We start from the raw sequence: 26,013 nt of genomic DNA, 5'->3' as shown, positions 1-26,013 counted from the left end.
ACTCTCAAGTTTACAGAAATATGTGGATGGATTAGTCCCTATTTTTCAGGAATATATTGGAAACTTGAGCTCTAGAGCCAGACCCACTGGAATCACACAGTAGTTCCAAGTCAGCTGGAATCCCTAACACGGAAGAGACACATCACCTGGCATCTGGGATGATCTGAAATGAAGAGCCAGACCATTCACAAGAGGTGCAGAAAAAGGTTTTATGTTCTCCAAACTGAATTTTAAACACCATGAAAAAACATTAGATTTTAGCTTTAAAAAAAAAAACCCAGTGAGACAAAAATCTGTTATTTTGTGTCAAATACAGTAAACTGAAACAATTTAATAGGATGGCTCCAGCAACAAAGGCATTAACAAGTCAGGAGGGAAAACATAAACATTTTGGCTTGATGGGTACAGCGCTGAAGGGGGAGACTTCGGTGGGGGCTGACACCGAAGCATCGCCAGGACAGCTTACCTAGACCCTACCCGGATCAATTACGTCAGAACTTCCAGGCCTGGGGCCTTGGCATTGGGCTTTTTAAAAAGTTCCTCCAGGTTATTCTAATGGGCAGTCAGGATGGAGAAGCTCTGAATCCAAGTGCACTTTTAATTGGCTGTACTGCCCTATTTTACTTCCTGATTCCATCCATTTCTGGAGTTCCTGCTCTATCCCTCGGTAGCAGAGGGAGGCCCAAGTCTAAGGGGTTAGAGTTGGGACCAGAGACAGCTTCATGGACCCGTGACGTGTGCTGTCACACCAGGGTCCATGCTCAGAGGAACCCACACTTGGCTTAAGGCTCCACCACTGTGGTCTTGAACTTTCTGACAGTTTGGTCTATGAACTTCTGATTGGTAAGTGAAGTCTGATGGCACAATGGGACATGCCCAGGAGCAGAAGAGGTACAGGTTGCCCCACTGGCACATGGCATTCACGATGCCCCGTGAGCACAGAACTCTGGTAGAACCGGGATGCCTGGGATTCAGCGAGAGTCCACGTGTGCACAGGGGAAGCACAACTGAACGATCAAGGGCACTGGGCCGCCGAAAGGCCATGCTTTCCGTGTGAGCCAGAGCTTGCTTCAAAAGCAGAAAGGTGGCAATGGCCTTGTAAATATCATGATGGACTACGGAACCTTGCTGTATCGTTTCTTATTTATGTTACTTCTCTGGAGCAACCAACCATTTATGCTGACACTGATGACTTAGGAGGAAAGAAAAAGCTCTTTTCCTTTTGTCCTTCCTCACTCTTCAGTAAGCCAAAGGTGAGAGAGATGGTAGAATGGGCAGGTATCAAAAAGTGAAGCAGAAAGAGTTGAGTTACTACTGGGCAGTGTTTCTGCTATTCTGGTAAGATTGCTACGAAATGCAGTGTGTGCAAATCTGGTGATTCTGCACGTGAGTTAAATGCCCTTATGTTTGCAGTTAAAACTGGCAATGCACAGTATAAAGATGAATGATCAAATGTACACTAACAATTTAAAATTTTAGTTCCTTTAATTAGCACAATATTAAATAGCCAGTCACACTATGACAAGTCAAGAGAGAGACTTCAGGAGAAAGGAAAAATACTTTTTTCTTGCTTTTTTGAACAAAGGGCCCCCAATTTTCATTTTGTACAGGCACCTGAAAATTGCGTAGCTGGCCCTGATGGGAAGTCATCTATGGACAGAAGTGCCCCCCTACCTACTCGCCCACCCACCCCCAACACAAGCTCCGAGGAGCCTGGCCTGCAGGACCACAGGTACACAGCCCCCCAAGAGCTGAGAACTGCTCTGGGGGAGATCTGACCCCACAGCAGACGCTGAGACTTCAGCTCTGTGGCTGGAATCCTGACTGACTGTTTCCAGACGGTCCAGGCTGCCGTCAGAGGAAGATAATGAGCAGCTCCTTCTGAGGATGAGCTCAGCACAGGCAGGAAGGACGATCATTAGCAGCTCTCCTGTGGATACACGAAGGCCAGCAAAAGCGTCTGCAGACAAGTAATTTGACTGGGTGTGTTTTGACAATAAACTCAAACCAGACAGAAGTTGGGTGGGGAGGGGAGAGAGAATGCAGAGGGGGAAGCCATGAACTTTACAGGAGAAAGTAACTATCTTCCTTCGTACTCGTTGCCCCAGAGCTGAGCCGCCGAGAGCAAGCTTCCGGGGGAGACGACGCGGTCTGATGGGAAGCACCCTGGGCTGAGTGTCAGGCACTGGGCATACCGGCCCATCTCTGCTGCAGACCAGCTGGGCCACCCAGGGCAGTGGTGTCAGCCTTGCTCAGCCTCTGTTCACATCCTTCGGAGATTTCTGTAACCCAGAACTTATCCGTATGCTTAGGAGGGAGGGATGGGGAGGGACCCCTGAGCCTCAGCCATCACCTTCCTGCCTTACGTCAGACTAGAGGGTTGCCGGGGAAACAGCCCTCGATTTGGGAGTAAATGGGTGAATGTGCCCATGGACCAGTCACACTGAGGACAGGGCTCTCCCCCGGGCACCGGCAGGAGGGGGCCAGGTCTGCATTGTGGATCTGTCAGACATCTGCTGTAATTCATGGAAACCGTAAGCTCATTTCATTTTGAGCTCTAGCTGTCTGGACTCTTTATCTACTTTTAGAAATCCACAGATTAGCAAGTGCAGTCAAACATGTTGTTCAGGTATAATAAGGTCAGTTGCCAGGGAACCGAAGAGTGTAGACTAATATCCATCATGGTTCCTGACACGTGGTACTCGCGTCGCCGGCTCTGCACTTCACTCCCAAGAGCGCTGCTTACAGGGGTGTCTGTGTCTTTGGTCTTTGCTGAGGACTTTCCTTACTGTGGAGCCCAGAGCATCATTTGGCTTGTGTCATTTATTTATTTCCGAGGCAGTTATTTTCAAAGTAGAGATTTGAACCTTGTATACGAAAATCCATTCGTCAAACACTGTTAAGTAAGAATCTGCTGTATGCAAGGAAGATTTTTGTTCTGAGACTATGGGCCGTTGAGAAGATGTCTAAGATGGTCTTTGTCATAAAGCAGTATTTCTCAGTCTTTTTGTCCTTATTGATCTCTTAAGGAGAAAAATGTTAATTTAAATTCTCCCGCACCAAAAGGAATTAAGTCATCAGGAACACGATTTCATCGGGAGGGTGGAGGTTTGAAGAACCACAGACCATTCAGCTAGCTAAGATTTTTTTTTTTAATTATTACTCTTTATTTTATTTATTTACTTTATTTTTGGCTGCGTTGGGTCTTCGTTGCTGCGCATGGGCCTTCTGTAGTTGCGGCGAGTGGGGGCCACTCTTCGGTGTGGTGCATGGGCTTCTCATTGCGGTGGCTTCTCTTGTTGCAGAGCACGGGCTCTAGGCACGTGGGCTCAGTAGTTGTGGCACATGGGCTCAGTAGTTGTGGCACACGGGCTTAGTTGCTCGGCGGCATGTAGGATCTTCCCAGACCAGGGCTCGAACCCATGTCCCCTGCCTTGGCAAGCGGATTCTTAACCACTGCGCCACCAGGGAAGTCCCTAAGATTTCTTTTTTCATAGTTCCCAAGAACCTGTTTTCCTGGTTAGTTGGAGGCAATATGGTCCCCACTGAGAAAGCATCCCATAAAGGACCCATTGGTAGGATCCACTTGGAAGAGAGATGTGAGGAGGCAGACGAGCTAATACAAGCCCAAAGTTTGGAATCAGACATCCTGGGCTGACTTGACACAAGTACTTCTGGTCCCCAATTTCCTTACTTGTAAAAATGGTCCAATGATGGTACCTTCCTCATAGTGTTATGTGAAGATTGTTAGATAATACTTACACAGGACCTCGTAAAATGTCTGGCATGAAGTAAGCACTAAATCAATGGTAGTTTGGGACCAAAACCTGTATTTGTTATCTGTTGCTGCATAATAAATTGCCCAAACTTAGAACAGCAGACATTTATGATCTCAGGTGGCTTCTGAGGGTAAGGAATCCAGGATGAGCTTAGCTGTGTGGTTGCAGATAAATGGAACTGCCTTGGAGACGGTCGTTTTTAGCACTGCTAGGCTATATTTTAAGTGGCATAAGGACGGCACATCAAAACTCAGCATAATTTCCATAAAGATATTGTTGAGGATTTTATTCATTCTAGTACATGTGTTCTGTCCTGTTTTTGAGGACCTGTTGGAGAAAAGTATAAGAAATAGCTGTGCTTTCTGGGAGCATTTGATTTAGGAGTGCCACTTAAGGATGCTCTAAATTATGCAATAATCTTATTTCATTCTTCATTTTGGAACTAGCAAATGTAGAAAGCAAATGTACAAGGACTGTATAATATTTATGTGTATTAGCTTCACGCCTGACTCTACTGGATGTCCCTGTCCTTTTGCTTTCCCTTTTCTGTCTCTCCTTCTTCTACTCTTCGGTTTTATTTTATATATTCTTGTAAGCTTCCTTAAAGCCTGTCTAGAACAAGACATTAATACATAAATAAGTAAACAGAGCACGACATATAATAATTATATGTATATGTACCTAAATACAGATAATCTAAGAAGGATACATTTAAAAATATGTTAGTCACATTTAAAATTGAAGTGAAAAATAATGCCATTTGCAATAGCCTAAAGATGTGAAACTGTTAAAAGAAAACAAATTATATGCAAGACTTCTACGTTAAAAAATACAAAACATTGCTGAGGGAAAATAAAGAAGACATGGATTAGAAGACTGAATATTATGAAGATAGTAATGACCCCCAAACTGATATATAAAGACTCTGCACAATTCCAATCCAAATTACATCAGGCAATTTTGGTAGCAACTGACATGCTGATTTTAATTTTCTATTAAAATGTAGAGTACTTAGCATAGCCCAGAGAATTTTATGAAATAAGAAAACTGGAGGACATAGACTACTAGATTTCAATATTCACTCTAAACCTACAGTAACCAAGGCGGCATGGTAGTGGAGCAAGGGTAGAACTATAGATCAGTGAACCAGAGAAGGGTCCAGAAATAGACCCCACCCCAAGGCCAAGTGATTTTAAGTCAAGTCACCAAGGTAATTCATTGGGGAAAACAGGCTTTTCAATAAATAGTGCTGAAACAATTAGCTACCCATCTGTGAATATACAAATATGTAGATTGATGGATGGTTAGATGGATAGATAGATAGATAGAGATAGAGATAGATGGATGGATAGATAGGTAGGTAGGTAGGTAGATAGATAGATGGATGGATGGATGGATAGATAGATAGATAGATAGATAGATAGATATAGAGATGGATGGATAGGTAGGTAGGTAGATAGGTAGATAGATAGATAGATAGATAGATAGATAGATAGATAGATAGATAGATAGATAGATAGATAATCAACCCTTATTTCAACCACACTTAAAAATGAACTCAAGTTGGATCATAGAACTCAATGAAAGAGCTAAAACTAAAACTTTAGGAAAAAAATGGGAGAAAATCTTTGTGACACAAAAAGCACAAATCACAGAAGAAAATGTACTCACGTGTATGTTGGCCTTCACAGTTTAAAGCTTTTGTTCTTCAAGAGACATGGTTAAGAAAATCAAAAGACAAACACAGGCTTGCTTTTTTAGTAACATTTGAACCCTCAGACATTGCTGGTAGGAATGTAAAATGGGAGAGCCAGCTTTTTGGAAAACAGTCGGTTTCTTATAAAGTTAAACATATACTTACCATTCCACCCAGCCATTCCTCTCCTAGGCATATCTACCCAGGAGAAATGAAAACACATGTCTACACAAACCCATGAATGTTCAGAGCAGCTTCATTTATCACAGCCCAAAGCTGGAAACAAGCACATGCCCACCGACTGGTGAATGGATGAAAAACTTGCGAGAATGGAGAGCCCGGTTTCTTGCCTTAGTGTAGGCTGAGCCTGAGGTGTGGCCCGCATCCACCCGCTGAGGTCCTCGTGGGTCTACGTCCTGGTTGCCTGCGTAAGAGCCTGCGCATCAGCTCCCCCTGCACTGGCTTCCTTGCCGTCCTTGTCACTCTTGCTTCCTACCCCCAGCCACGTGTCCTGGATCATGCCCAAATAAACCACTTGCACTTGCACCCCTGTCTCAGGATCTGCGGTGATGCAGCCCAAGACGGTTCTGCTGACTGGGAGCTCTGGTTTGCTTTCAAAGCATTCTTCACCCCGTAACTACCCCTTCGGGAAATCTGGGGTTGGACTCCTCGATGGCTTTTCACACTGTGTATGGCTGTGGTCACGGTGAAGACTGAAGTGCCAGGTGGCACGTGGGAGCAGGAGTTAGCAAGCTTTGCCCCCAGTGGAAATCTGCCACTGTAACTAGGGCTTTGGAACCCTCCCTTATGTCACCCCTGTACACGTGACCTGAGACAGGTTAACACTAGAACCGGGAAGGAGGTGAGCTTGCACTCTACCTTCCTCTGGAGAGAAATGGCCTTGTCTTTCACTGCGTATAATAATCACAGACAGAGATCCATTATGACACATTTAAGTACTTAAAAATTGTCGAGTATCTACCATGTGCCTGGCACTCTACTAGAGACCATGAGACCAAGAATTGAAAGAGGAGGAGGTAAGCCTGGTAGACGAGACAAATAAAATCAAAATATGAAGCACGTAGAGAGGCACAGGGTGCTACCTGTCAACTGAAAAAAAAAAAGCACAACGTGAGAGTTGTGAGTTGAGTTTTATTGGGGGCAAAGTGAGGGCTGTAGCCTGGGAGCAGCCTGTCGGAGAGCCCTGAGGACCTGCCCGGAGGAGGCGGGGAGGTCAGTACGTATGTGGGTTTGGTGAAGGGAGTGCAGTCAGGCACATGTGTTGGCAGAGGCTGGCTGCTGGCCTCGTGAAGGTCGCTTCTAGTCACAAGGAGCGGATGTTTCTGTTAGTGATTTGAGTGCTTTTCTAGATACGAGAAGATGCAAGAAACTGGGCTCATAAAATCTTCTCCTGAAAACATCTTACTATCTGGAGACCTGTTCTGACAGTTTTCCCAGAGCGCAGAGCGTCTCACTCCTGATCTCCGCCCTGAAGCCCTTTCAGCGGGTGTTGAAGGTCAGAGACTGCTGTGGCCAGCGACTTCATTCTTCTAGATTGTAGGTGCCCAGTTTTAGTCGGCACAGCCTAGGTGGTGGGGGGAGACAGAGGGTTCTTTAGCAAAGCTCAAGCTGAGTTTTGAAGGGTAAATAGGAGCTTATCAGATAGAGAAAGGGAAGGGCACTTAGGCAGACAGAATAACATGTGCAAAGGCACCAAACACCAAGAGCAGGGCACGGTCAGCTGTGCGAATTCTGCAGAACAGCTGGAGGGGAGAGGTTTTGTTCTGACCAGCAAATGGTCGAGGAGAAGGGGGTGCAGGTGGGCCCAGATGTTGTCACCCAGCCATTGCTTCTGAGATGCAGGTATATGGCATGTGTGGTCACCCAAGAGGCCAAGTAGAAAGGTGAATTTCCCAATGCTTGGGGTGGGACCAGGGAACTCATGTCCTCGGGCCTGGAGAAGCTTGGAAACCCCTCTCCCGGCTGTCACCCCTTTTCTCAGACCCACCTGTACCGTCTCCCTACAGCTGCCACTCAGATGACCACAGCTCTGGTCCTCTCCTGCACAAAAAGAGACAGACTCTCCGTACGTCTTTCAGGATTTGCGAGCAGTGACAGGGTCTTGGCTGCCGTTTCCTCGTCTCTCAAGCCACACACTTGGCTCTGCGTGGCGAGGACTGTAAAACTGACGTGACCGTTACTGACCATCTCCCCTTTCCTTCTGACCACGTCAGTAGCCTCCGCTAGATGGCCACGATGTGTTTTACAAGATCATAGCAGTTTTGCCTGCCAAAGTACTTAGCTGTGGTGTTTATGGAGTTAAGGAGATTATCTCCTCAATGCTAGTGTTAGGCAGGTACCAGAGCTAGGCAGGTACCAGAGCTACCCAACCCGATTCCTTGGCATCGGGGCGGCTTCTCGAAAAGGTGATGCAGGGGTCGAGAGGCCCCAATTCTGACATTTTCTCCAGCTTAAAAGATGTCCACGCACATGTCATCTGTACATGGAGAAGCGAGGTCCCAGAGAGAAGCCTGAGCTTCCGCAGCCACCAAGCTCTCCAGTCTATCTCTGCTTGGCCTTTGAAAAATTACAAAGAAGCTTTGGGGTATGTTCTGTTCTGTTTTGTTTTATGGGGTTTTTTTGCACGGTGAGCTAGAAGTGAGGGTCAAGACGCTGGAAGCGAACAACGTATCTTTTCACTTCTCTGCTCAAAAAGATGGATGCCACAGGATCCACGTTTTCATCTCTCCTCCCTCTTTCCTCCCCTGAGCTAATCCTTACACTCAGGGATATGAAGATAAACACTGATCCAGCTGCCAAGAAACTTGCAGTGTCTTCAGAGAGAAAGACAGTGCAAACAAAAGCGCCAAGCTGTCCTCCTGCCCTTGTGGAGACCAGGAGCGTCACTTGGACGCCACCAGAAATGCAGAGTCCCAGGCCCAGCCCCCAGCCCTGAATCCGAACCTGCCTTGTAACCGGATCTCCAGGTGACTTGTACGGATGTTGAAGTTTGAGAAATATCCTGTGCTTTCTCTCCGAGTTCCCAAGAGCTATTTGGGAAGTGAGGGAGGAAGGCTTCTTCCTCAATGGCAGGGAGGGAGGGAGGGAGGGAGGGATAGATAAAGTGAGGACCCCCGGGGAGAGCATTAGGCTGGCATCAACGGGCAACGAGAGACGCATCATCCCAAGGCACGTTTTTATTATTAATAGTATCAGCATAAAGGTGTTTGGTTTTTGGGGGGAAAGGGGAGGGAGCTTCCTGGCATCTAAGCCCCCTTCCCACCACAAGAGTCATGGTGAGGCACAAGCTGAGAAAACCAGGAACAATCTAGACGTTCCCAGTTCATGGCAACGAGTGGATGACGCTTTCCACACACTTGGGGTACCTGTGTCCTTTCCATGTCCTTTGACCAGGAGCCAAAGACACAAACATGCAGGGAACATGGGGGATTTTCTCCCGCAGAGGCCGCAGGGGCAGCTCTGGCCAATATTCAGGTCTAGAAACAGCCATGTCAGGGGGAACGCGCAGTGTCAGGGACCAGGGGCCACCCGCCAGTGGCATGCTCACCTGCGTGCCTTGATGCTGTGCTGTGTCTCTAGTTCTGGCCTAGCCAGCCTCTGAAGGCACCCACTATATTTCTAGCTTGGTTCTTCATAGCTCCCCACCCTTCCCTTCGTTGCCTGGAGTGCCATGGAGATGACCTGAAATGTTTAAACAGGGCTTTAGAAAAGCCTCAGAGATAATGACAGGAAATAGACCAGAGAAATTGCCACACCCAAGGGACCAGGCTTAGAAGTGAGGGGCTCCCGGGAGCTACATCCCCACAGAGGATGGGACGCTCAGGAAGTCTCAGCCTTTTCACCTTTAGCTATTGCCCTCTTCCTAGTTCTGGCTTGAGTATCAACCTCCATTTCAAAGGAGTAGCCTCTTACGTGAGTACAGCTTCTCCCATCTTTGGAGTTAAATCTTTCTGGCTGCCTCTGAGTACGTCCTTTGGAAATGGAATTCTTGAATCCAAAGGTGTCTGCATTTAGAAAGCTTTTGATCTCTGCTGTCAATTTCCCTTCCACAAGAGCACCAATTTACCAATTTACACTTCCACTGGCAGTATATGAAAGGCCCTCTCCCTCAATCCTAGCTAACACCAGGGATTATCATTCTTTTGAGTTTTTGCCAATTTGATGGGTTTAACATAGTAGGCATGACACTGCTGTTTTAATTTGCACTTTTTAAAGTTACTTATGAAGTTAACCTTTTTTACATGATTGTGGTCAATTGCCTGTTCAGATCCTGCTCTGTTTTATTTCCACGTGTTTGTTGGTTTTCTTTCATTGATTTATAAAGCCATTTAACATACCAACTGTCTTTTTCTGCCATTTTTGTCACAAACACTGTTTCCAATTTGTCATTTTCTTTATAACTTAAAAAATTTTTAACTTTGTATCTTGTCTAATGTACCACTGATGCTCAAAGTCAATAAAAAAAAGAAAACAGCATCTTTTGAATCCCTCTGTCCTTCCCATATTAAGACGAAGAACTGAGCACTTTTATTCCTCTCTCCGTTCACTGACTGGTTTTAGTTATAAAATCTGAATACTTAGACCCAGATTACATTATTATGTTATTATTTTGATATTAAACATCTTTTATTAGGAGAGTAATTTTTTAAACAACAAGGACCTACTGTGTAGCACAGGGAACTATATTCAACATCTTGTAATAACCTGTAATGGAAAAGAATCTGAAGGAGAATACACACACACACACACACACACACACACACACATATAAAGCTGAATCACTTTGCTGTACACCTGAAACTAACACGACTTTGTAAATCAAGTATACTTCAATTAAAGGAAAAAGAAGAGTAATTTTTGATATCTGCGTTAAGCTTTATAAACAAACATATATGGGAAACACTTAGCACAGTGCCTGGCACATAGTAAGAGCTAAATAAATGTTGGCTTTAAAATTATTATTTCAACAAATATTTTGAATTAATTCCATGTTCAACTGTTTTAATGCTCAGAACCATTTCTTTTATATGGGATTTCCTGGTCTCGGGTCCTTAATTTCGTTCCACGTTTCATGTGGAATGATTTTTCAAGTAATGTTTTTCAAGAAATATACCCGGGGAATATATTAAGTTTTTGGATAGTCAGCGATCTTTCTATCACCCTCATGTATAAAAGAAAAAAATGACAGTTTACCATTGTTTAATCACAATTCTTTTCCCTCAAACCTCAAACTGTTTTTTTTTAAATTGAAGTGAGTTGATTTACAATGTTGGGTTATCGAAGTGATTTTTTTTCAACTCCATTATTTTTTGCTGTTTGATGTAACACAGAAGAAATCTGAAACCCACTAGATTTGTATTTCTTTGTGGTTTTTTTTCTCCCAATTTTTAATGGATATTTATAGAATTTTTCTCTGTCTTTATTAGGAAAAGTTTTGCTCTGGTATTTCTAGGTGTTGGACTTCCTTTCATATTTTTGTCCAGCGTAATGTGGTGAAGTCTTCTGATCTGCAGAGCTTTTGTAGAAAAATAAAAATGAAATATAAATAAAATTTTTATGTATGTGCATTTGATTACTCATTCTATTGTACTTGTTTTATTCTTCAGAAATATATTTGACTCTTAAGAGTTGGCCTCTGTTCTGTCTTCATATTCCCCATCGTTTACATCCTGTTCATTACATCATGATGTGTGATGTAAGGGTGGTGATGATGTCACTACCTTAAGGTGACTCTGGCTCTCTACATCATCCCATGTGGATTTTAATTCTGCAGCTGACCTTTTGGTTTCCTTGCCATTTTTCCTTAGTTCGATCACCTACCTTTATATTTCATCTTGTTGTCTGTTCACCTTTGACAATTGTCTCCTCATGCTTTTTCATTCCTGTTTGACTGGGGCTATGCTAACTTGTATTCTATTAAGGATACCAAGTATTTACCAGAAACTTTTTTTCTGGCTCCTGGGGAAGATTATTTTCAGAGGTCTGCTCTTCTGAGACTTAGGGTACGGTCTGTGTAGACAAGTGGATGGACCTGGGTTCCACGTAGGTCCCATCTCCTTTCCAGGGCATCCTCCAACCCAATGCTCACCCTTAGAAGGTGTTCATAGGGGGCCAACTCTTCGACTGAGGTGAGCATATCTCCTCCGCATCCTCCAAAATACACACTCTCTGCCCCTTTGTATGACAGGCTGAATCCTTGGAGTGTATGAAAAATCATAGCTTCCCACCTTCATTGTTAGTTAGGGGCATTGCGTGTTCACCTCTTTTCCGCTCTGCAAACATCCATGCCTTGCTTAAGAGGATGACAATTCTGAAGGTGCAATTGGGCATTGTCAACCAGCTCGCACTAACATTTAGCAATGCTGAGCATCTTTTCATGTGCCTATTGGCCATTTGTATCAAATGGGTGAACTTTATGATATGTGAAATGCTCCTCAATATACTTGTTTTTGAAATCAATGTCTGTCGTCATTACATGCCAATGCTGCCAATAAGTTGACTTCACGTGCTAATTTTATGCTTTTATATTTTTTCCTGAGAATTCTGAGTCCCTTAAATATCTCTTATTTGCTTCGATAGTGAAAGGATTGAGGATCTGAAAACAATGTTGTAGAATATTCCTTGTGTGCCCCAATTTTCCTGTTTCTCATGCTGTGTCCCCAGTTGATCGACGTTTCGTTTTACCTTTAGGTTCAGCGCGTCAGGATACCTGGATTCCTGTCCTGGCTCTGACATTCATTCGCTGGAGAATTGGGGTGAATATCTTCTCCCCCTCCTGCCTCAGGTAAGTCCTCATGGGCTGAAAAGGGGGACATGAGCTACATGATCTTTGCTTTGCCTCCTGCTCTGTAAGGACCTGGCATGCTTTCCTCATCCTCTCCAAGTTCTCGGATCAATTAGAAGCTGCATATACATGGGATTTTACTTACATGACGTGGTGCCCGTGCTTACAGCTACGTTTTGGTCCAGCCCTATTCCCCTCTCTTCTCTGCCCTGTATAGTCCCCGAGGGAGGTGTAGCCACACACCAAAGCCCATTCGACTTCCTCAAATAGACAATAAGAATGGAAAACAACTGATTTCCAAAGAGTCAAAACTGGGCCCACCATTTCCCAGGTGGGGTCTCTTCGACAAGTCACTTAGCTTCTTTAAACTTCAATTTCCTGGCCTTTAAATGGGGTTAATAAACCAGCTCCTCCAGTGTTGCCATAAACATTTTAAAACATGCCACGTGAGAGCGCCTAGCACATCCTGAACAGGCCCGGTGTAGATGAACCAACCAGGCATTGACAGATAACATGGGTTTTCCGGGCTCTGCAGTGGTGAATTGATCAGAGCCGTCCAGAGCCTGCGGTGGGAAGTCTGCTTAGGCTAATTGAACAGAGACCCCTGTCTCCTGTGCTCTTCTGCTTTCCAATGGGACTAATAGAGAGAAACAAGTTAATGAAAAGCAAACATTTCCTGGTGAGCGCTCCTCAGACAGCTGAGGGTGGTTGCAAGGTTGAGAAAGGAAACAACTTCAAGTCAATTGGAAAGGTCAGGAATCAGGAGAAGCAAAACAATCTCCAGACAAGAGGCAGTCCCTGGGAAGCCATGAGTGACAGTAGCCCGAGGCTGTTCACCCGGTGTGAAAAACAGGAAGGGTCCTGGGAGAAGTGAAACAATCCTCCTCTAAGCTCGGGCTCCATTTCGTCATGTCCTCCTCCTGGAAGGCTAACAGATGACTTCAAAGTGATTAATGGGCGTGAGTCCACCGAATTCAATACTAGGTAGTTTTCTTCCCAGGAACCTAATGAAAAAGTGAGTCTCAGCCATGTTCAGGTTCGAAAGGACAGCTGCTGTGGTCCCTAAAACCTACCAGGTCATAACTTCAAAATGATCATAGGAAACCCAGGATGTCAACCTGGCAGGGTAATAAACATCGCGTGGACATTCGAGCCAGGCAGGAAGATGGCTAGAGACAGATCTCCCCACAAAATACCAGGCTAGTTCTAATGGGAAGAATGGTGAATTTAGGGTGGAGAAACCTGCAAGACATCAACGTGGTTAGGTGATCGAGGCTAAGATTACTGATGACAGCATGCTTCGGTGTTTGGGCTGCCATAACAAAAATACCATAGACTGGGGGGCTTAAACAACAGATATTTATTCTCACAGTTCTGGTGGCTGGAAGTCCAAGATCAAGGTGCCAGCAGATTCAGTGTCTGGTGAGAGAGGTCTTCTAGGTTTGCAGATGCTGCCTTTCTGCTGGGTCCTCACATGGAGAGGAGAGTGAGACACAGAGAGACGCAGAGAGAGAAAGCCCTTCTGTCTCTTCTCGTGAGGGCGCTAATACCCTCATAAGGAACCTGCTTTCACGACCTCATCGAAACTTCCTTTCCAAAGGCACCACCTCCTAATACCATCACACTGTGGTTTAGAACTTCAACATGGGAATTTTAGGGGGCCACAAACATTCAGTTCATAACACGGTGTGAATGGAGATTATGCTCCCCCTGAGGGAAGGCAGACAAGAGCCAGGATCCTTTCTGGGGAATTCTTGCCGAGAGTATATGACCAGAGTCTGATCACGAGGAAATAGGGAAAGAACTCAGGCAGAGGGTTCTCCAAAGAATGAAAGGCTTGTACTCTTTAAGACAAAGACATGATAGACAGGGAAAGACCAAGGAACTATTTCAGACTGAAAGAGACAATGAGACACAACAGATAAAAGTGATGTGTGTTCTTAAATGGGATTGGAAAGGGTAAAGAGATCCTCTCTCTTGAAGAGAGTCCGAATCAACCACTATGATGGGTGCCCGAGAGTGAATTTTTTAATGTCCATCATTTTCTTCTACTGTAAGAAAGAGTGTTCCCTTGGGATTGACATATATACACTAATATGTATAAAACAGATAACTAGTAAGAACCTGCTATATAAAAAAATAACTAGAATTAAATTTTAAAAAAAGAAAGAGTGTTCCCTTCCCCTCCATTTATTTATTTACTTAAATCAGTATATGGGTGGTAATACAGTATTTTTTCAACCTTATTTGGGTATAATTGACAAATAAAATTGTAAAATATTTGAAGTGTACAACGTGATGATTTGATATATGCATCCATCGTGAAAGGATTCCCCACCAAGTTAATCCAGCACCTCGCATATTTACCTTTTTTGAAATGAGAACATTTAAGTTCTACTCTCTTAGCAGATTTCAATTCTGCAATACAGTGTTGTCTCCTATAGTTACCATGTTATTTACAGTAGATCTTCAAACCTATTCATCTTACAGCTGAAAGTTTGCACCCTTCTGCCAACCTCTTCCTATTTTCCCCACCAAGCCCCTGCAACCACTTTTCTATTCTCTGTTTCTATAAGCTTGACTTTTTTTTTTTCTTTTTAGACTCTACAGAGAAGTGATACCATGCAGTATTTGTCTTTCTCTGTTTGGCTTATTTCACTGAGCATAATGCCCTCCAGGCCCATCCTTGTTCTCACAAATTATAGTATTTGCTTCTTTTTAAAGGCTGAATAATATCTTATAGGGTAAATATACCACATTTTCTTGATCCATTCATTCATCAGTGGACATTTAGGTTGTTTCCATGCCTTGGCTATTGCGAATCCTGCTGCAATGAACACGGGAGTGCAGATATTTCTTAGAGATCCTGATTTCTATTCGTTTGGATATATACCCAGAAGAGGGACTGCTGGATCGTATGTAGTTTTATTTTTAATTTCTTGAGGAGCCTCCATGCTGTTTTCCAGTGGCTGTACCAGTGTACATTTCCACCTACGCTGTACAAGGTTTCCCTTTTCTCCACATGCTCACCAGCATTTATTTCCTGTCTTTTTTTTTTAATTGAATTATAATTGGTTTACAATGTTGTGTTAATTTCTGCTGTACAGCAAAGTGACTCAGTTATACACACACATATATTCTTTTTTATATTCTTTTCCATTATGGTTTACCCCGGGAGATTGGATATAGTTCCCTGTGCTATACAGTAGGACCTTGTTGTTTATCCATTCTAAATGTAATAGTTTGCATCTACTAACCCCAAACTCCCAATCCATCCTTCCCCCAGCCCCCTCCCCTTGGCAACCACCAGTCTGTTCTCTATGTCTATGAGTCTGTTTCTGTTTTGTAGATAGGTTCATTTGTGTCATATTCTAGATTCCACATGTAAGTAATATCATATGGTATTTGTCTTTCTCTTTCTGACCTATTTCACTTGGTGTGATAACCTTATCTCCTGTCTTTTTGATAACAACCACTTAACAGGAGTGAGGGGATATCTCATTGTGGTTTTGCTTTTCATTTCCCTGATAAGTAGTGATGTTGAGCCCCTTTTCATGTACCTGTTGGCCATTTGCATGTCTTTGAAAAACCGTCTGTTCAGGTCCTTTGTCCATTTTTCATCGGGTTTTTTGTTATTTTGCTATTGAGTTGTATGAGTTCCTTGAATATTTTGGATGTTAACCCCTCATCAGATATGTGGTAGCAACCCAATATTTTGATGCTCAAATTGTCCCTGCTTTGTTTGGTGGGATCCTTCAAGAAGACTTCTGTGCCCTTTAGATTTGTGCCCCTGATTCTTCAGACTCTTTCAGACTCTCTGGCACAATGTTCCAGGGTCATCTTAAATTTCTTGTCCTACCGCTAGGCCAGATCTTTCCTCCAAGGTGCCCTGGTTTCTTTCAGTGAAGTATTTAGAACGTGGGCACTCAGTGGGTTCATTGCTTTGGGAGACGAGGTGGCTGCTTCGTCAAGTTACTCCTAGTTACTAAACTAGGAGACTTTAGTGACAATTGTGCTTCTGATTAACGTCCTTGAAATCTGGAAGTAGACCCCAGACAGGGTGGAGGTCTTCTCAATCCAACTACAGATGGATCCACCTACAGATATTTCTGTAATATTTAGACTCAGAGAGTAGAAAATGGTTGGTAAGACTAAAAATGTGAAGAACACAAAAATGATTTTTCTTTGCTTTATGCTGTAGGTAGGAAAATGTGTTCACCCGGGACCAGTTCAAGCACTGTGAATTAGTTCCCTGTCATTTCTATCCAATGTGGACAAAGCAAGGAAAAAAAAAAAAAAAAAAAGCAATCAAGCATTGTTCTGTATGTCATGTAAAAGAAACAATTACTACAGTTTAGCTTTTTCAGCAGGTTGTTTGCATAGCAGGAAGATACATACACAGGCACAAAGGATTTGAGGAAGTAGTTACATTCTCTCTAAGCTCCAGATTGATCTCCTGCCATTTTGAGGTTTGCTCATGAATTAGGAGGAAAAATGTTCCATGTTTTATAGATGAGTTTTCCCAGCTACCAGATTACAAGCTAATGAGACAAATTTGGGGTGCATTAGGTCTAATTTACCGCATTTCCAGGCTCTTCTTTCTTCTCCTCTTCTCTCCTGGGGTCTCTGATAGGAAATGCAGGTAATTTCCTCACCACAGTAGAGTTTAGGTTAAGAAGACTACTGTAACTAATCCAGTTGCAAACGAATCCAGTAACTAATCCAGTAACCCAGTTGCAGACATTCTAGGGCCATATTGCCCAAAGTGTTTCTCACTTGACTCTGAGCACTAGAAAGGCAGAGACTATGTTTTATTTTATCTTAGAAGTGGAAGTAATAGTAGTTACAGCTACTGTTTACTGAGCAGCCACAGAGAGCTAAACGTTTGGCTTATGCCCATTCTAATTCTCACTGCAGTTCTTCAGGGTGGTAGGATAACCATCCCCATATTCCAGAGGTGGACCGAGGCTTCACCACGAGGTTATAACGTGGCCAAGATCCAACAGTTGGCGGTAGGATTGAGCTGTGAACTGTGGAATCTGGCTACGTATTCTAACCAAACTGGGTCGGGGTGAAGGTGGGGAGCAAAACTTTGGAACGGGGGGAAGAACTCCAGACTGGACCCTCACCTATGGCTGGAGCCTTAGAGTAAGTAAGTGACTCCAACTTTTTGATCCTCAGTTTCCAAAATGCTAAAATGAGGTGGGGACACCTGACCGCCAGCATTCCTTCTAGCTTTATTCTTCTTTACTCTCCCTTGTCAAAAATTCTGCCTTCTGCACCATTAGGGGAAAAGCTCTGAAATTCCTCATCCCATCACCTTCCTCGCCACCTACCCCAACCGTTAGCACCCATCATCCCCCTTATTTTAGAAGTAGCTTTTCTAAAAAGAACTGGAAGCAATCAGCTGCTTTTGGAAGAGTAGATGCTCGGCGGATAGAGGTGTAATATCAAGCAATTCCTCCTTGAGTTCAACCCAACGCATCCACAATGTGCCCAGGAATTAAAGGGGAAAAAAGTCCATATTTACTTATCCTCTTTTATTTTTCTTTGCATTAGAACAAATAAAGAACGAAAGATTGTTTTTTAAATGCAGAAGCATCAACAACGAAGATCAGCCCACTCTGTAAAGAAAAGCCAAATTCTCCCTAAAATAGAGAGGCCTTTAGACACGTGATAAAAGCTACTCATTCCATTGTTATTCTCAGATGAAAGAGGGGATGCTGTTTTTAAGCTCCAAAATCTATTGTGTGTAAAAGTGCTTGGTAATGAAGTCTGGGGGAAATATCAAGCATGTATTTATTTTTAAGTGTATATATTGCTAATTTATTTATTTAGACTGAAGTCCAAACGTGTACTGAGATCAGCATTAGGCAAACAAAAAAAAAAGGCTAATGCTGAATCTCTGGGGGAAATGAACACATTTTCCACACTGGAGTTTGAAAATTAACACCTTCAAGAACCAGCACTCATTAACACATCAAGAATTAGGGTGATACCTCTTTCAGCCCTGTTAGTGAAACAATTCTTTGTATTCGGTTTTTTGCAGAAGGCAGAGGTAGCCCTGGCTTCCAGAAGCAGAATTCCATGGAGGTCAATCCAGGTTCACCTGTCAAAAATAGAATACTGACCTATAAAGAATTTATTCCAATGTAATCTTTTCAGGGTCTGGGAGTATTCTGAAGAAATACAACCGGGCAGGGGCACACTGATGGATGGGGAGTGGAGGACCGTCGAATCCTCCCCCTTCCCAGGAGCCCCACTCACGTGACGGCTGCAGCCCCCTTCCCATAGGACCCATGTTGCAACCTGGGCCCACTTCACCTGGGCTCCAACTCCTCAAAATAGAAAAAGAGAAAACTCCAAATTGTGTCCCAATAACTAAATCAGTGGAAGGAGGCTGGGTGATTGGGGGAAGGTTTTCTACTGCAGAAACACAAAAATCTACTTAAAATTTAACTCCCCTTGAGTAAAAAGACTGTTGAAAACCTCTCCTAGAAACGGTAGAAACTGCTAATTCTCCGTCTGTAAGTAAAGGGCTCTCTATAGGGAGAGGATATGCCCCACTTTAAAAAATAGAAGTTATGATTATTTGCATTACAAAAGGATTCCCCCACTGATGGGCAGTTTCACTGTATTCCTTTTTTAAAATTTAACTTGTGCATTATAGAAAAAAAGTAGAAAATACCAATTTTTTTTAAAGTAGAATAAATACCCCATAACCCACCTCTCAGAGATAAACACTGCACACATCACCCCCTCCCTGATATTTTTTTCTTTTGCATATACAATGACACATATATTTTGGACCAGAATAAAATCACATTCAACTTATTATTTGATAGCCTATTTTTTCACTTAACATACATTATGAATATCTGTTCCTGTGAAGAATATATTTCTCCGACATCAATTTTAATGGCTGTATGGGCTTTCATGAAATGGGTTTATTGAATATTCTCCATGGATGTTCATTAAAATTACTTTCGATTTTTCACTTTTATAAAGAATGCTGCAGTGTAGATTTTTTCAGCTAAATTCTTACTCACTTCTCTATTTGTCTCTCTAGAATCAATTCACAAATCTGAAATTCTGTTGGAGGATGTGCCCATTTAAAGTGTTAGTTCCTTGTAGCCAGACTGCTTGCTGTCCAGAAGCCTGCCATGGAAATGTGCAGTTTATAATAACCACTTAGTAGGAACACAGCTTTGGAAACTCCTCGGGGGGGGGGGTCTTTCTTATCTTTTTCCTTTTTCCAGCATGTCCTTACCTATTTGCAGGCAGCCTGCCAGGTGGTCCCGATATATCGATAGTGATAAAATTACAATTTCATCACTAATTGGAGAAGCCTTCAGGAGCAATTTCCCATGCTTTCAGATCTTCTTGATCTTGTGCTCTTTCTTCAGAAAAAAAAAAAAAAAATTGGTATTTTCTCAAACATGGGCTCATTTTCAGTGGTCCAGCAGATGCGCCAGCTCCTCGGCCCCTGCAACAATCTGGCGAGGTAGTTACTATTTTCCGCAATCATGAAATTCAATGAAATCATGCTTGTGAAATACTTGTGAGTAACTATTTTTGAGGTCCCCTTGAGGATACCGTGGTGACATAGGGTCCAAGCTTGGTGGTGGTCCTTGGGGAGCAGGTGAGGAAGGGGTGTCTTTCTAGTTTGATCTCAACACTTTTCCCAGGCCAGTGAGGTTGGGCTAACATTTTGCACACTTGGGAGAGGTAAAATTCCCATTTCTTTATAATAGCTCCCCTTTTTAAGGAAGATTGGATATATTTTTCTATTGTTTGAAACCAAAGACCCTCAAGATGGATTTAGCTTCCTGAAGGGTCCTTCAAGATAAGATACAACTTTGTCCAGGGGAGGAAGCAAAAAACTGACTTATTGAAAAATTGAAATGCAGAGGAGACCCTCAAAAGCCTATATTCCAAAATGTCAGGTAAGAATTAAAATAAATGTCAGATAATATCAAGATAAAACTCATTCCATTGCTGCCTCATTTTTTTTTAATCCAAAAGATTGCGTCCTTTAAAAAGCATTTGTTCTTGCTCTACCTGTTGAAAGTTTGATAACCTGACCTCAGCAGAAGGAAGAGCCTACACATATCAATTCGTCAGGATTAGGACAAGAAAGCAGCCACTCTCTGTATTTGGGGTATGAAGGATTTTTGTACAGGGATTTAGGGTCTTAGACAACCATCTGAAGGGCTGGAAGTGTGGATGCAATGCGAGATACCCCCAGTGATTTCGTCCCGGAACACCAACGAGGGGGTTTCTCAAGAACGGACCAGGAGGGCACCGTGTATCTTGTCTGTCCAGATATCTGACTGCAGCTCCATCTGGAGAGAAATACCTTTCCTTCTCATCCACCTTCCAAACATCCCGTGACTATGTCTCACTAGCAGACTCTCCCCTGGACCATATGGGAAAAGGGATTTTAGGAAGTGTCGTTTCTAGTTTACCCATCTTCAGATTAAACCTTAGAAGGGAGTGACAGTGATTCCCTTAGAAGGGACTGACAACAGACAGTCCAGCATCTGGGAGACTTTCTTCTGGATGTGTGGTCTGCAAGCCATGCAGAGGGTCTTCCTAGTCCCCAGAGGGAGATGAATAAGTGAGGTAAGCCTGTTGTTGAGAGGTGTGGGGCAGACCCCTGGTTTGGGAGGTGGCCTTGACCAAGCAGGGAGAGAAGAGGTCACAATTTCACCAGCTGCAGACATGGAAAGTCACAGGCAGACCAGGGGCAGCAGTGCTACAGAGGCCATGGGGACAAGTCAGTGCCACGACTGAGCAGGTAAATCTGAAATCCATCTCCTTTGTAGTCAAAGCCACCACCCCTTGCCTCTAATACGTGCCACGTGGACACAGAACTTTTCCTCATGGACGCAGAGCAGCTACTCCTTCTTTCATCTACATCTCACCTGCTTTTTCTTGTCCCTTTGCAGACTGGGTCCCCTGCTCCCTCATCTGACTGTACGTGGTGGCCATGCCCCAGACAGCAGCCTTGACCTCAAGTTTATCCAGCCCTCCAGCTCCACAGCCCAATGCTGACCTCAGTGCCTGCCTCTACCAGGAGAGAAGGTTGCTTGGTCCATGGAGTTATGGCTGGACTAACTCCAGATGAATGGTTATTCCCAGAAGACGCTGAGGGTAAGAAAGAAACCATTTTCAGAGGGAATTCTCAGCATCTGTATGGTATTTTCCTTCTCTTAAAGTGGAAATCACAGCCTCGGAGCTAGCATTTTCTCTATTTGAAATCAATTAAACATCCCCCACCCCCGCCATCAGCAAAGGAATTATTAAAAGATACATTTATCAGAACATCATTACCCAAAAAGGTCATAGATACAAACAGGCAACATTCAGATTAGAAAGAATTGAAAATCTGTAGTTGACATTTGCTGAAGGTGTTAGAGGGAAGCAAAGACTTTGAGAGAATTTGATTAAGAAAGATTGCGTGTTTTTAGTAAGTCCTGAAGAAAGATTAAAGCTTTTCAGTAACAGCCTCTAGCAAGAAGTGGGTATCCCTGACAAGAAGAAAAAGAACAAAGAGAATGGGACCAAACCAGACCTGCACAAGCCATTGGCTTCCATACCTGGCTGTGGGTTACCAGCAACTCCTTTGTGAGAACAGAGCTTGATTTCTGCACCCATGGTATATCCTTCAGAGATCATATATAGTAAACTATGAACAGTTCTTTCCAGAATTTATTTCCAGTGGTCATTACCAGATCCTTGGATTTGTCTCATAAATCCCTGAGACACTGCATCTTCCACTTATTAGACGCATGGATACTGGAGCTGAGTAGACTACAGTCCCTTTACAGGAATCTCTTAATGAGTCTTATTTTTGTCCTGAAGGTACAGTAAATTTTTAAATGGTAGTATTTTCACTAGGTAGTCGGCTCTTTTAGGACAGATGCTAAGTCCTATCATATTCATGTTCTAAACATATAAGCTTGTGTCTGGCACATACTGGCTGCTCAGTAAATAGCTGAACTTAACAGTTTAAGAAATACTTTGAACATCATTTGTTGATGTAATCATCACAGGAGTCCTTTCGTGTAGGTAAGAGTATTAAATGGTACTGACCTGCCTCCGTATTTTACCTCTCTCTCCCAGTTTGCCTTGTAGCCCAGGATGGGCATGGGCAGGCTGGAGAAAAATGAATGGAAATACTGAGGGCTGAGGCTTGTGGTCAACTGATCATCTGTTGTCTTTTAGGCAGACTTTCCCAGTGCCTCTTAGCTTGAGAGCTCCTTGCTTGAAGGTCCCTTTGGGTCTTTGTTATGGATTTAGATGGTGAAATATAGGGGCCTAGATAACATGGAGTGCTGAAATGACAATAGCAGAATGAATGAACTGAGTATATGTGCTCATGTGATTTCTTGGAGTTAATCTTTCATTCATTTTTTCAGCCTTTATTTCAGAAACTATTCATTATAGCAAGCACGGGGCTGGCGTTGAGGGCGTGATGTTCTTTTTTTATTATTCTTTTTTTATTGAAGTATAGTTGATTTACAATGTTACGTTAATTTCTACTGTACAGCGTGTTTCAGTTATACGTATATATGCATTCTTTTTTATATTCTTTTCCATTATGGTTTATCATAGGATATTGAATATAGTTCTCTGTGCTACACAGTAGGACTTTTTTACCCATTCTATATATAATAGTTTGCATCTGCTAATCCCAAACTCCCAATCCATCCTTCCCTCAGCCCCCTTCCCGCTTGGCAACCACAAGTCTGTTCTCTATGTCTATGAGTCCATTTCTGTTTTGTAGATAAGTCCATTTGTGTCGTATTTTAGATTCCACGTATAAGTGATATCATATGGTATTTGTCTTTCTCTTTCTGACTTACTTAGTATGATCATCTTTAGGTCCATCCATGTTGCTGAAAACGGCATTATTTTGTTCTTTTTTATGGCTAATATTCCATTGTATATATGTATCACATCTTCTTTATCCATTCATCTGTCAGTGGACATTTAGGTTGTTTCCATATCTTGGCTATTGTGAATAGTGCTGCTATGAACACAGGGGTGCATGTGTCTTTTCTAATTAAAGTTTTGAGGACATGATGCTCTTAATCATGCCCCAGGTTGAATAGAATCCATAATTCATATCCAGCAATAGCAGCAAATTTTTTTTAAAAAGGAAAATGGAGTGATAATCAACCACATTATGCGACCAGCAAGAAATGCCTTGTTCAGTGATAAAATTTCTCCCTGTAGAACTTATCTCACCTGGGATCATTTACATTAGGTTTTGGTTTAACTATTCCTCTCTAGAGCAGGAGGTATGTATTATCTTATACAGCCTATGCCAGCTGTGAATATCCTGGCTACACCAATAAATGTATACAGAGAACATTCTGCGTGATAATTCAACTAGTCTTCTACTTCTCTTCTATCATCTGCCTACTGATGCTAGAATAAACGTACTGGGGGAGAAATGACCTTTAAAGGGTCATATAAGGAGTAAGCTCCTTCAAAGATTAAAGATCTCTCAATTTTTTTTCCTCTTTCAGTTCAAAGGAGAGATAGGTTAACAAAACAAACTCGTAAGAGATAAGGTTGAGGTGAAGCTGCCCGTTCTGCAGGCAGTGGAGCAAGGTGTGGGTTTCAGATGAAAGAAATTTAGGGATATCTTGGTGGACGGGTCTTACCAGGAAAAAACCAAAACCAAAACCAAAGCAACCTGCTTCCTCACTTCAGAAAATGATGAATCTTTTCTGTCTGCCTCTGTGACCTCGTCAAGATGAAGAATGTTTTGAATCCTTTGGGGGTAGAGGGGTGTCGGGTCTGGCTTTGGTGACATTTTTGTGGATATAACTTCATTGTTTGTGACTTACATCATAATCACTTCCTAACAGCACCGAAGGGGAGGCTTTCTTTATGAGAAATGCTTTCAACCCTACTCTTCAGACTTGGCCAGACTAGGAAGGTCTACTTATCACTGAGGTCTCAGTTCCTGTCCTCTGTCAGCACTAGGACTGCTAACCACTCCTTACCCCACTGAAGTGGCACCAGCCCCTTCCCGGTTGGTCCCCATACCCCCTGCCTAAGCATTTACTGCAGCGGTTTTGGTATTTCTTGCTCTTAACTTCTAGACTAGAGTGGTTCCATTGGGGTGTTACTTTCCCAGGATGTGGGGTGCCTTTGGGGATTTGTGGGTGGAGGGGAGGTATTTTTTGGTTGTCACAGTGACCTGGAGGGCACTGCTAGCATTTCACAGGCAAGAACCAGGGAGATTGTACCTTCTTGCCATGCAAGGAATGAACCAACAAAAAGAATGAACCTCATCTCTCTTGAGTTTTGAATGTTCAGCTGGACATTTATGTACACTGAAAACCCAGTTTATACTCCTCTGAGCCTAGAATCTAACTCCACATTATATACAAAGTAGATTTCTACCCTCATGTATCCTGAATTCTCTAGGAAGGCAGCTACTATGTAAGTCAAGGAAAGACTGTACTTTGTTTTCTTTAAAAGACCTAGTTAATTGTTCACTATTTCAGCGACAATAGTTCTCGTGGTAATTGAGTCAACAAAAAATATGAGCCTGCCCCTGCAACTGTCAAAGTCAAGGTGATTCTACACATAGGGTAGGCATTTGGTGACTTTATTACGGTGGGTCATGCCTGAGTATTTGCATATTGAGATACATGTCTCTCATGCAGCACTTTTATTTTTCATTTATATTACAGAAAGGTGTTCTGTTGATTTGTTGATATGTGAGCAGATAGATTCCATTAGCTGTATAAATCAAAGAAAATTCAGGATAATAATAGGGGTGATTATAAAATGTTATAAAGAAGGAAGTGCTGGGTCTGACAGAGGTAAGAACTACTATACCAGCCCATAACTTCCTTGAAGACCTTCCTGTCATTCAAGGGGAACAATCATATTTGTATCTTTATCACTGGTTCATAACAGAATGCTTCCCACTAGAAGACACCAATATAGTTTAATGTTATTTCATGTGTGTAACCTGCATTTCCTGTTTCTCGCTAATGGGAAACCCTTCCAACATTGACACAAGGCTACAAAATCATTTCCTCTCAGCTGTTTCAAGGAGTTATCGGAGAGTGTCTAACAGCAAATAAGATCAGCTTTGTAAGGCATCAATCATTTTTATAACAAAAACAGAGCTACGTATATCTGGGAGCATGGTGTATGAGAAAGGTCTCTTTACGACTGAGTAAAGAATGAATGACTTGGGCTTCCCTGGTGGCACAGTGGTTAAGAATCCGCTTGCCAATGCAGGGGACACGTGTTCAAGCCCTGGTCCGGGAAGATCCCACATACCGTGGAGCAACTAAGCCCGTGCACCATAGCTACTGACCCTGCGCTCTAGAACCCGCTAGCCACAACTACTGAGCCCATGTGCCACAACTACTGAAGCCCATGCACCTAGAGCCCTTGCTCCGCAGCAAGAGAAGCCACAGCAATGAGAAGCCTGCGCACCACAACGAAGAGTAGCCCCCGCTCGTCGCAACTAGAGAAAGCCCACGCACAGCAACGAAGACCCAGTGCAGCCAAAGATAAATAAATTAAAAATTTTTTTAAAAAGAATGAATGACTTACTAAGTGTTGTTGAGAAAATTGGCTATATCCATACTGAAAAAAAGTAGACCCCTGCCTCACACAAAAGCACAGAAACCCTCTCCAGATGGAATAAAGACATAAATCTGTAAAGCAAAACCTGAAAACTGTGAGAA

At 43.0% G+C, this 26,013-nt stretch overlaps 1 long non-coding RNA gene across 2 annotated transcripts in view; it reads left to right on the top strand.

Moving 5' to 3' along the window:
• Window positions 1-26,013, top strand: part of LOC132355723 (uncharacterized) — a 223,251-nt gene that overhangs the window by 107,810 nt on the left and 89,428 nt on the right. For both annotated transcript variants that reach the window (XR_009499685.1, XR_009499686.1), the window contains exons 2-3: window positions 12,187-12,280; window positions 21,232-21,436. This is a non-coding gene — a long non-coding RNA (uncharacterized LOC132355723). The remainder of the gene's footprint in view (window positions 1-12,186; window positions 12,281-21,231; window positions 21,437-26,013) is intronic.

This window comes from Balaenoptera ricei, chromosome 20, assembly GCF_028023285.1.
Source record: "Balaenoptera ricei isolate mBalRic1 chromosome 20, mBalRic1.hap2, whole genome shotgun sequence".
Classification (NCBI taxonomy): domain Eukaryota; kingdom Metazoa; phylum Chordata; class Mammalia; order Artiodactyla; family Balaenopteridae; genus Balaenoptera; species Balaenoptera ricei.
This window is presented reverse-complemented; position numbering and strand designations above follow the sequence as displayed.